Below are 13,502 nucleotides of genomic sequence, written 5' to 3'. Positions count from 1 at the left end.
TTCTGGAACCAATTTACCCAATCGTATTACTGAATATCTAAAATGAATGCAGTTCGTAATATACTAGCGTTTGCATTGTTGTTTCTAACACCCTATTCCAAAGCCGTTCACGTGATACGTCTCCAACAGTAAAATCTGAACTTCTGGCACTGCCTCGTACATGAGCTATTACTTCCCTTTTCCGGCCGGCTCAATGGACGGGTACGTAATTTCTGACGTCACTATACACTAAGGGAAGGGGTGGACCGGATCCTCTTTCTCAGCCGTCTCTGAGCATGCATGGTTGCTAGACAAATAGTGTTCACCACGCATACCCGATCCTCTGCTGTCACAGCGCCTGCACCGAATTTAGGCAAAGAGGCTTACAGGAAACTGCCAATAAGAGGAAGTATCAGAGGTAAGCAAAGCACAAATCGAGCGAAGCACGCATGCAGGAAGTAAATTGAATAATAAAAAAAAAATGCTTGGAGTGTTCTTACACCATCCCTAACCAGAATCTCAAATTACATTTTTTTTATTTTTCTTTCGGAAAACGCCTTTAACCCATTGTTAGGCCTCCTGTTGCCAACAGCCGATCGACAAGCTTGGCTACCCGGCTCTTTTAGCCGGGTAACCATGCTGCAATACTGTGATTGGTCAGTCACTACTGACTGACCAATCGGCGATCCCTGGCGGCGCCGCGGCGCGATTGTTCCCCCGACGAGTCACAGTGACTATCGGCTGTCTATGACAGCCGATGTCACTGTTCTGTCACCATGTGTTTTGACAGGGTAACAGGAAGGAACCGTGGCGTAACTGTACCTCATGGTGCCTTAAAGCAGGGCAAACCATGAGGTACAGTTGCGTCAAGGTGCGTTAAGGGGTTATTGCAGTAATTCATGCAAATGGAGCCCCGACCAAGTATTGAGTGCATATACTGTACATACTTTTCAGTAGGTCTACATTTCGGTTTTAAAAATCATTTTTAAAATTGGGCTTATATAATATTCAAATTTTCTGAGAGACTAAATTTTGGGTTTTCATTAACTGTTAGACATAATCATAAACATTAAAAGAAAATATGCTGGTAATGAATCTTTATAATGAGTTTCACTTTTTGAATGGAATTACTGAAATAAATAAATTTTTTGATGATATTCTAATTCATTGAGAAAGACCTGAACTACATTTCTTATTGCCTCATTTTTAAACCTGGCCAAAGACATGAGGTGTCCTGCCTCATCGATGGATGATCAGTTATCTGACTCCTGGTGGCAACCACTACAAACATAAACTTCAAGTTACAGTATAAACCTCTACAAAGATTTAAAATTGTGATAGACTGGGGGAGACATATCAAAACTGGTTTAAAGCAAAAGTGTAGTAGTTGCCCATGGCAACCAATCGGGATCAAACTCATTTTTCCGGGGCCCTTTGCAAAATGGAAGCAGCGATTTGATTGATTGCCAATGGCAACTACTTCACTTTTTCTTTTGCACAGTTTTGATGAATCTCCCCGACTATCTTAGTGGTTATTTGCATGAAAGGATGTGGCCGATTAATGGCTAACAATAGGGAACACATAGGTAACAGTTGAAATCTCTCTTTTCTGCCTATATTTATCTCCTATATACATCAGGACATTGCTGCGTCATGATAATCGTCATTCTGATCGCACAGGCACGATCAGGAGTGGGGAAACGGCTGTAATAAACACCACCGCCCCACTCTAACGGCAGAGATCAAAACAACCCCTGATCTCGACATTGAAAACAAAATGAGAAGGGGGAACCCCCCTTTTGCTCGAAGCACATACCTTCTGAGGAAAACCAGTACGTTAAAGCGAAAAAAAATTGAAATTAAAAATCCCCCTATGGGATTCAAAAAAGCAAAATTAATTTGAAAAAAAGGTTAAGTTAAAAAATTACCTAAAATAATATACACATATTTCGTATCATCGTGACCGTAATAACCTGCACAACAAATTTATAGCTTCATTTATGATCGTATGATGTGGGAAAAAAATTAAAACTGAAGCGGAACTGCTTTTTTCCTGATTAAAAATTTATATAAATTAAAACAATAATGTAAATGTACCCAGAATGGTACCTACCTAAATTACAACTCGTCCCACAAAAACAAAGTCTCATACAGCTACGTCAAATAAAAAGATATGAGCGCCGGGATGCAAAGAGGAAAAATATAAAAAAAATTGTTCTGTCCTCAAGTCCAAAATTTGCTCAGTCAAGAGTTAAACATAAAGAACTAGAGGAATCCGTAAAATACAACTAAAATTTATCAATTCCTCCACATGGATCAAATAAGTGAATATTAGAAAGTTCACATGATCTCTGACCACCAGTCTTCCAGGAGGAATAAAGGAGCTAATAGTCCAAACATACGGTGAATGTTCTAATGAATCAATTCAGATGTTTTCAACGGTCAGTGTGAGGAATATTATTTTCTCCACTTTATACCCCTAGCCGCACCGCTCGGTAACTATACGTCGTTGCGGGAGGTTACTTCCCGCACGAGGACGTATAGTTACGAGTCGTTCCCGATGCACACTGTCGGCGACAGCGTGCATCGGGAACCGGGAGGTTCGCTGTCTCCGACAGCTGACATTCCACTCTTGACGGCCAGCGGTCCTTTGCCGCTGATTTCGGTAATTAACCGCTTAAATGCTACGATCGGTTCGCTGCGTTTTAGGGGTTTCTAGACCCCACCCTGAAATCGCTGGGTTTGCCGATGGCAAACGATGGCTTCCGTGTCCTCCGGGTGGTCATGATAGGCTTCCTGTCAGTGACAGGAAGTCACTGCATCGTTCCCGATGTACACTGTTGGCGACAGAGTGCATCGGGAACCAGGAGGTCAGCTGTCGCCGCTGATTTTGGCAATTAAATTCCACGATCGATTGCAATCGCCGCATTCAAGGGGTTTGTAGCACATCGGCAGCCCCCATGCAATCGGGGTTGCCATGGCAACCAGAGGCCAGACAACGGCCTCTGGGTCTGCCATGTATGGAAGCCTATGAGGACCAGCTTCTGGTCACACTGACAGTTGGAATACATTACACTACTAGGTAGTGTAATGTATTCTAGCAGCAATCAGTGCTGCAAGTCAAAAACAAAAGTGTAAAAAAAAAAAGCTCATGAAAAAATGAAAACTTTAAAAAATAGTACACATTTGGTATACCCATGTTCGTAATTAACTAAATTATAAAACTATAATGTTATTTTTCCCGCACGGTGAACACCGCAAAAAAAAATAAAAAATGGAAAACTATGCCAGCCTTTCAGAATGTGATGATAGAAAACTATTTTTTTTTAACAAAGTCTTTTCTTTGTAAAAGTAGTCAAATATAAAAAAAAAATCTATATAAATTTGGTATCACCATAATCTTATTGAGACGCAGAATAAAATTGAGTTGTCGTTTTTACCGCATGGTGAAAGACGTAAAAACAAAACCCCAAAAACAATGGGAGAAATTGCTTTTCAAATGTTGGTGTGGTTTTTCTCTTTTATCCCTTGTGAAAATTAAAAAATGCAACATTTTAGTGGACAAAATTGTTGATATTAATTTTCACGGCCTAATTCCACTAAATTCTACAAAAAAAAACTGTGGGGTCAAAATGCTAACTTTAAAATTCCTTGAGGGGTGAAGTTTCCAAAATGGGGTCACTTTTGGGGGGTTTCCACTGTTTTGCTTTACAGATGTTGGGGTGCTTTTTCCCCTTTATTTCTTGTAAAAATGAAAAAAATTCTATGTTTTTTAGCAATAAAAATTTTTTTTTTCATCTTCCCAGACTCCATTAAATTCTGCAAAACGCTAACTATACCACTAGAAAAACCCCTTGAGGGGTGTCGTTTCCAAAATGGGGTTACCTTCGGGGGGTTTCAACTGTTTTAAGCACCACAAGACCTCTTCAAACCTGACATGGTGCCTAAAATATATACCTAAAAAAAGTAGGCCCCAAAATCCTCTAGGTGCTCCTTTGCTTCTGAGGCCGGTGCTTCAGTCCATTACCACACTAGGGCCACGTGGGATATTTCTAAAAACTGCAGAATCTGAGCAAATAAATATTGAGTTGTGTTTCTCTGGTAAAACCTTCTGTGTTACAGAAAATAATGTATTATAAATGAATTTCAGCAAAAAAAATTTAATTTGTAAATTTCACCTCAACTTTGCTTTAATTCATGTGAAACTCCTAAAGGGTTAACATATTCAGGAAAACAGAAGCACAGCCACAAAAAATTCTTCAGTGTGAAAGGACAACTCCCCAAACATGGGTGGTGCACGCAGCAAAGAATCCCAGGTCTAAGGCAGACAATCAATATGCAATAGAAGAAAAGAACTGCAGCACTAAAAATAATCCAAAGAAGTGTATTTGATTTATTCACCAAGCATAACAACACTTGCAACGTTTCAACCCATGAATGGATATTTATCAAGCATGCTTGATAAAGACCCATTCATGGGTTGAAACGTTGCAAGTGTTTTTATGCTTGGTGAATAAATCAAATACACTTCTTTGGATTATCTTGAGTGCCTCAGTTCCTTTCTTCGATTTGCATAAAGGGTTAATAAGCTTTCTGAATGCTGTTTTGAATACTTTGAGGTGTGTCGTTTTCAAAATGCTGTGATTTATGAGGATTTTCTAATATATAAGGCCCTCAAAACCACTTCACAACTGAACTGGTCCCTGAAAAAATAGCCTTTTGAAATTTTCTTGAAAATGTGAGAAATTGCTAAAGTTCTAAGCCTTGTAACGTCCTAGAAAAATAAAAGGACGTGAAAAAAACGATGCAAACATAAAGTAGACATATGGGAAATGTTAACTAGTAACTATTTTGTGTGGTATTACTATTCTGTTTTACAAGTAGATACATTTAAATTTAGAAAATGCAAATTTTTGCACATTTTCTTTAAAATTTGAAGTTTTTCACAAATAAATATTGAATTTATCGACCACATTTTTTCACTAACAAAGTAATAAATGTCACGAGAAAACAATCTCAGAATCGCTTGGTTGGTTAAAGCATTCCAAAGTTACCACCACCTAAAGTGTCCCCACAAGGCCAAAACAGGCTGTGTCCTAAAGGGGTTAAAGAAACAGAATGCAAAACACACAGTGAAACACAATAAAAATTGGATGAAGAATAAAATCACTTAATTATACAAGGCATCCAGAATTTCAATTCATTAACTATGTCAACTTCCTCTGGCAGAGTTTCATAGTCTCACTGCTCTTAGGCCTTATTCAGACGAGTGCGTATTTCACGTCCGTGCTACGCGTGTTGAAACGGACGTCACACGGACCTGTGCAATTCAATGGGACCATTCAGACATTGTGTTTTTCACGCAGCGTGTGTCAGCTGCGTGAATCTCACTGCATGTCTTATTCTTGTGTGTTTTTTGCACATCACGCACCCATTGAATTCAATGGGTGCGTGAAAATCACAGACAGCACACGGACGTCATCCGTGTGCTATCCGTGATTCACGCAACAGTTGCTAAAGAAATGTGAAAAAGAAAAACACCTTTATTTTTTTTGCTGATGTAAAAAAACGCGTGATGTACGGGTGACATACGCGTATACACGAATGTCACACGGAACTGCAACGCTAGAAAACTGCGTTTTTTACGTGCGCAAAATGGACACGTTCATGTGAATAAGGCCTTATAGTAAGGAATCCCCTTCTCTGTGTAGAAACCTTCTCTGGTCTAAACATAGTTAATGTTTCCTTGTTGGGGTATGTTCACACAGCTTGTTTTCGGGCCGTAACTGGCCGAAAAACGGCCGAAAAATCTGAAGCAGAACGCCTTCAAACATCTGCCCATTGATTTCAATGGGAAAAATATCAATATTTTCAGACGGGCCATTTTTTTTACGCGGCCGTTTTGAGAAACAGCCACATAAAAGAAAAGCCTGCGAAAAAGAGGTGCATGTCACTTCTTGAGACGTTTTTGGAGCTGTTTTTCATTGACTCTAGAAAAACAGCTTAAAAAACGCAAAGAAAAATGCGTTTTGCTAAAAAAAATGGCTGAAAATCAGGAGCTGTTTTCCCTTGAAAACAGCTCCGTATTTTCAGAAGTTTTTTAGTAAGCGTGTGAACATACCCTGAGGGTATGTTCACACGGCCTATTTTCAGGGCGTTTACGACTGAAAATACAGGAGGCTGAATGCCTCCAAACATCTGCCCGTTGATTTCAATGGGAAAAGCCCTGTAAAAAAGTAGTGCATGTCACTTCTTGAGCCGTTTTTCATTGTCTCAATAGAAAAACAGCTGCAAAAACATTTGATGCATAAAAAACGCCTAAAATCGGAGGCTGTTTTCCCTTGAAAACAGCTCCGTATTTTATGGCCGGTTTTTGTTTGCCGTGCGAACATACCCTTAAAGTTACAGTCCTGGGTATAAATAGTTCTCTGTACTGTCCATTGATATATTTGTACATAGTTATCAGGACAACTCTAAGTCCACTATTTACTAAAATAAATAACCCCATGCGGCACATGCGCGTGTTCAAGCTGAATGGTCGCTCATTGAAAGTGCTCTGCTACTGATGAGTTGATCAGGGACATATGTTGTGGTCGAATGGCGGCTGAACTCTCTAGGATTCCCACTCTTAGGGTATGTTAACACGGCCTATTTTCGGCCGTTTTTCGGGCCGTAAATTCCCGAAAAACGGCCGAAAAATCGGAAGCAGAACGCCTCCAAACATCTGCCTATTGATTTCAATGGGAAAAACGGATCTCTGTTCCGAAGGGCCGTTTTTTTACACGTCCGTTTTGAAAAACGGCCTCGTAAAAAAAAAAGCCACGCAAAAGAAGTGCAGGTCACTTCTTGGGACGTTTTTGGAGCCGTTTTTCATAGACTCTATTGAAAACGGCCGTGAAAAACGCGATTAGCTTAAAAATCTTCTGAAAATCAGGAGCTGTTTGCCCTTTAAAACAGCTCCGTATTTTCAGACGTTTTTAGTCTATCGTGTGAACTTACCCTTACTAGCTGCTAGTAATCGACTTAACATGATTTTACCGCACAGGCACGCCACTCTGTGTAAAATCTGCTAAATCCTCCGCATAGGCCTATCATTCAAAGATGGCGCCAAGCCACCCTCCCGTAGACAAAACCCCCAGATCCTCCCTGCAGGACTCTGCAGACTCCTGTTTAAATTCTTCTCATAAGTGCTCAGATAGGAGCCCTCTGTCCTTGTCTTCGGACCCAGCCCGCTTGCTCCAACAGTTTCATACACTCCTGTAGAAAACGCTGAGTAAGACCTCCACTAAAATCACAACAGACCTCACTAAGGGTATGTGCACACACACTAATTACGTCCGTAATTGACGGACGTATTTCGGCCGCAAGTCCCGGACCGAACACAGTGCAGGGAGCCGGGCTCCTAGCATCATACTTATGTACGATGCTAGGAGTCCCTGCCTCTCCGTGGAACTACTGTCCCGTACTGAAAACATGATTACAGTATGGGACAGTTGTCCTGCAGAGAGGCAGGGACTCCTAGCACCGTATATAACTATGATGCTAGGAGCCCGGCTCCCTGCACTGAGTTCGGTCCGGTACTTGCGGCTGAAATACGTCCGTCAATTACGGACGTAATTAGTGTGTGTGCACATACCCTCAAGGGTTCGTGGTGCTGGGCAACCACACCGGCTTCCTTGAACACAGGGTGGATAAAATGGTGGCCTCACAAGTGACCCTCCAACAAGACCTGGCGGATGCCCAAAATGAAAATGACAAACTCCAAAATAAGTTGGAAGATTTCGAATACCACGCTAGGTGCTGCAACGTGCGCATACAGCCCCCGAACATATTGTGGACCTGCAATACACTAGCACTGGTTTTTTTTTTATAGGGTTTTTTCATGAACAAGCCCCTAATATCCCGGTTAAATGCCTGGAAATTAAGAATGTACACAGCCCTAACAGTACTTAAGTTTGGATGCACACTTCGAGACATTATCACTAAATTCCATTATTATCGTACACTATTTCTGGATCTCGCTCTCTTAACTATTAGGCTGGGTTCACACGACCTATTTTCAGACATAAACGAGGCGTATTATGCCTTGTTTTACGTCTGAAAATAGGGCTACAATACGTTGGCAAACATCTGCCCATTCATTTGAATGGGTTTGCCGACGTACTGTGCAGACAACCTGTCATTTACGCGTCGTCGTTTGACAGCTGTCAAACGACGACGCGTAAAAATACAGCCTTGTCAAAAGAAGTGCAGGACACTTCTTTCAGACGTAATTTGAGCCGTTCTTCATTGAACTCAATGAAGCACAGCTCAAAATTTACGGCTGTCAGAGAAGCCTCGCAAAATTCGAGGAGGAGCATTTACGTCTGAAACGAGGCAGCTGTTTTCTCCTGAAAACAGTCTGTCTTTTCAGACGTAAAAGCCTGCTACCGTGTGCACATACCCTTAGTAAAAGACATGCCCTCAAGCCCTTTCTGGCAGTTCTACAAGCGAAGATTATTAGATTCAAGTGGGGGTTTCTCTTTAAATTGATCTTCCCTTACAAGGACAAAGTTCATACAATCCTGTCGCCTGATAGAGTCCACAAATGCTTCCAACAAATGAGATTTGATTCCACTTTTGACCCAGAGGATACCTGTCCTGATCGTGGTAAATCTGTCTCCCCAGAACCAGTGAAGTCTCCAGTCTTCATTGCAATTAGAGACCTACTGATAGTACCTCACCACACCTAGTCACCTGAACCAGCTACACAGTGAATTGCTTGACTTTACCATGGCAAGCAGATGAGTATCTCATTGACTGTTTCTTTTACAGCCGCCTTCCTCTCTAATTTACGAGACTCTAATAATTTTCTACCATAAGCCCTGAACTGTAGGCAATGTATTCTTAAAAGTTAATGCTTTAGCATCAGTTTACACCCTTTCTTTCGGTTATTTAACCCCTTAAGGATGCAGCCTAGTTTGGGCCTTAAGTCTCAGAGCCCATTTTTCAAATCTGACATATTTCACTTTATGTGGTAACAACTTCAGAATGCTTTAACCTATCCAAGTGATTCTGAAATTGTTTTCTTGTGACACATTGGGCTCTATAGTAGTGGTAAAATGTGGTCGATACATTCAGTGTTTATTTGTGAGAAAAAGCAACATTTACCGAAATTTTTTAAAAATTTACATTTTCCTAAATTTAAATGTATCTGCTTGTAAGGTAGATGGTTATACCACACAAAATAGTTTCTAATTAACATTTCCCATATGTTTACTTTAGATTGGCATAATTTTTTGAACATTATTTTATTTTCTAGGAAGTTACAAGGCTTAGAACATAACCAGCAATTTCTCGTATTTTCATGAATATTTCAAGAGCCATTTTTTTTAGGTACCAATTCAGTTCTGAAGTGGCTTTAAGGGGTCTATGTATTATAAACCCCATAAAACATCCCATTTTAAAAAACTAGACCCCCTCAAAGTATTCAAAACAGCATTTAGAACGTTTCTTAACCCTTTAGGCGTTTCACAGGAGTTAAAGTGGAGGTGAAATTTGTCAATTTCATTTTTCTTGCAGAAATTATATTTTAATCCATTTTTTCTGTAACACAGAAGGTTTTACCAGATAAACACTACTAAATATGTATTGGCCAGTTTCTTCAGTTTTTAGAAATGTCCCACATGTGGCTCTAGTGTGCTCGTGGACTAAAACACAAGACCCAGAAGCAAAGAAGCACCTAGTGCATTTTGGGGCCTCTTTTTTTCTTAGAACATATTTTAGGCACCATGCTAGGTTTGAAGAGGTCTTGTGGTGCCAAAACTGTAGAAATCCCCCAAAAGTGACCCCATTTTGGAAACTACACCCTCAAGGAATTCATTTATGGGTGTTGTGACCTTTTAGACCCCCACAGTTTTTTCACAAGACTTCTTTGAGTTTGGGCTGTGAATTTAAAAAAAGTATATTTTTTTCCAATAATATATAGTTTTGGCTCAAAATTTCATAGTTTCACGAGGAATAAAATACCCCATTTTGTTGCCAAATTTGTGCGGAAATACCCCATTTGTTGTGATAAACTGCCATTTGGGCCCATGGGAGGGCTCAGAAGGGAAGGATTGCTATGCGTTCTTTGGAGTCCAGATTTTGCTGGATTGGTTTTCGGGTGCCATGTCGCATTTGTAGAGTCCAAGAGGTATCAAAGCAATGGAAACCCACCAGAAGTGACCCCATTTTGGAAACTACATCCCTCAAGGAATTCATTTATGGGTGTTGTGACCCTTTAGACCCCACAGTTTGTTCACAGAACTTATTAGAATTGGGCTGAGAATTTAAAAAAATGAAATTTTTTCCAATAATACATAGTTTTGGCTAAAAATGTCATATTTTCACAAGGAATAAAATACCCCATATTGTTGCCAAATTTGTGCGGAAATACCCCATTTGTTGTGATAAACTGCCATTTGGGCCCATGGGAGGGCTCAGAAGGGAAGGATTGCTATGCGTTCTTTGGAGTCCAGATTTTGCTGGATTGGTTTTCGGGTGTCCTGTCGCATTTGCAGAGCCCCAGAGATACCAGTACAGTTGAAACCGCCGAGAATTGACCCCATTTTAAAACTACACCCCTTAAGACATTCATCTAGAGGTGTAGTGAGCATTGTGAACCCACAGGTACTGTGTAAAAGATAATACGCAGCAGATGGTGCAGATTGAGATTTGTGAGTTTCTATATATATATATATATATATATATGCCATTTGTGTCCGATTATATTGTGCCCAGCATGCGCCACCGGAGATATACACCCCATAAACTGTAATGTGGGTTCTCCCGGGTACGGCAATACCCTACATGTAGTTGTTATCTGCTGCCTGGGCACACGGCAGGGCTCAAAAGGGAAATATGAGGGGGATAAGCTGTGCGGAGTGCATCAGGGTAAATTAAAAATCAAGGGATGTGTGATAAATTCCAAAACAATCTTTCATACAGAGCCCTGGTTTTTCGAGACACGTGTCGCATTGGTATATTGTGTCCTTCCTTATCCCCCTCTTAAAGCAGACTTTGCACCTCTTTTGACTTTTTCCCTTCTTGCCAGTTTGGGGAACTACTCCTGGAAAGTGTTGCCCAGGTACGATGCGTGTGGCCTCGCTTCCAGAAGTACTGGGTGCCCCCCTTCTTGGTCCCTAAAGATTAGGTTCTTGATAACCACCTCTTGAAATTCCAGGAAAGTTCCCCTCTGGCTTGCACATCGACGTAGCACGTACACATTGTACAATGCCATCTGTATGATGTACACGGCCAGCTTCTCATACCACACCCTCGATTTCTGCATGGCACTGTAGGGCTTCAGGACTTGATCTGACAAGTCCACCCCTCCCATGTACCTATTGTAGTCCAGGATGCAGTCTGGTTTGGGGTCTCTGTACTGGTACCACGTATGGGTACTGGTGTGGCCATGTATTGTTGTCAATACAAGGACATCTGTCTTGTCCTTGTACTTGACACACAATATGTTGCTGCTAGAATGTGCCCTGCTCTCAACCCTTCTGAGTGTTTGCCCAAGCATAGTCTTAGGGAGGCCTCTCAGATTTCTTCTAGCAGTGCCGCATGCCGCAGTACTTCTGGAAGCAAGGCACTTGAAGAGTGGGACGCTGGTATAAAAAATATCCAAGTAGAGGGGGTAACCCTGGTCCAGAAATGGGTGCACCAAATCCCACACAATTTTTGCATTAACTTCCAGTGAAGGGGGGCATTCTGGGGGCTGAATACTGGTGTTCTTCACTTCATATATCCTAAATTTGTAGGTATACCCTGATGCACTCTCGTGTAAAATGTATTATTATTTATACAGCAAATAAAATATCAAAGGCTTAAAAAAGGCTTCCCTAACTAGGAGCGATAGGCTGCTACCTAAACTAGCCAAAAAATGTGTTTTTATAGAACGAGTGGGCTTCCCTGAGACTAAACTAACTAGGGCAAGGGTTCCTAACACTAAACCTAACTAGATTTTATTTGAACTTCCCCGAGACTAGACCTAACTATGGCGACTATTCCCTGACACTAAACCTAACTAGATTATTCCGAGCTTCCCTGACACCTAACTACAGGCATGGGGTGCCTGACGCTAAACCTATCTGGATTATTCCGAGCTTTCCTGATGCTAAACCTAACTACGGTAATTGATCTCTAAAACTATACCTAACTGCGGTGATCGATTCCTGAAACTAAATTTCCTGACACTAAATTTCCTGACGCTATACCTAACTCTGCTTTTTGACGGTTCTAACTAACCCTAAGCCTAAACTAACTAGCTGAGATGCTGCAGATAACTATCCAAACTAATTTTTATATTCTTTTTTTTTTATATATATATATATATATATATATATATATATATATATATATATATATATATATATATATATAAAAATAAATATTTTATTTTATAGAACAAGTGGATTTCCCTTACACTAAACCTAACAAGGGCGAGGGTTCCTAACACTAAACCTAACTAGAATTTGAACTTCCCTGATGCTAAACCTAACTACGGCAACGGTTCCCTGACACTAAACCTAACTAGATTTTTACAAGCTTCCCTGACGCTAAACCTAACTACGGTGATGGACCCCTAATGCTAGATCTAACTACGGTGATGGATTCCTGACACTAAATGCCTGACACTTTACCTAACTACGCTTTTTGATGGTTCCCTGACACTAACTAACCCCAATACTAAACTAACCAGTTAAATTGTCTAAACTAACAATTTTTTATTTCATTTTATTAGGTTTTTGGTTTTATATATTTTAGAAAGAAAAAATAATCCCCAGTGACCAAGAAATTTGGTCCTGAAGACTAAGAAGTGGTCAGTAATAGGAGATCACTGATCAAAAATGTGAGGGGAACACAAGGAGGAAGGGAACAGGAGTAGGTAGTGGTAGTTTTATAACTTTTTCCGTTCTTTGCTCTTCTCTCCCTCTTCTCACAACCACTCTGAATGCCTTGCTATCTCCAACAGAGACGTTCAAGGCGGTTGCAGCAGGATGTGATGTCAGGTAGAGGATGTTTAGAGACAGATCACCGCTATCGGTCAGTTAGTCACTGACTGACCAATAGCGGCGATCGACGAGGCGGGACCATCGCGACAGGTCCCGGCATATTGAGCAGCTGTCACAGCTCGTGAACACGCCTGCGGAAAATGGCAATGCATTTACACCATGACGTACTATTCTGTCACTGAGCGCGACCGATGCGGTCAGCATGACGGAATACTACGTCACTGAGGTCGAAGGGGTTAAGTTATTGAATTGCCTTTTGGAAATTATGCATTCTCACTTTATAAGGCACTACAGTAGGGCCATACCGCGTAGCGGAATGGCAGCTGGCCAAACAGGTATGGTACAGAGTCTATAGTCCAGAAAGGGTACCTGAGGCAATGTACACTACCGTTTAAAAGTTTGGGGTCACCCAGACAATTTTGTGTTTTCCATGAAAACTCACACTTATATTTATCAAATAAGTTGCAAAATGACTAGAAAATATAG

The sequence above is a fragment of the Rhinoderma darwinii genome, chromosome 4 (assembly GCF_050947455.1).
Source record: "Rhinoderma darwinii isolate aRhiDar2 chromosome 4, aRhiDar2.hap1, whole genome shotgun sequence".
Lineage (NCBI taxonomy): Eukaryota > Metazoa > Chordata > Amphibia > Anura > Rhinodermatidae > Rhinoderma > Rhinoderma darwinii.
This window is presented reverse-complemented; position numbering follows the sequence as displayed.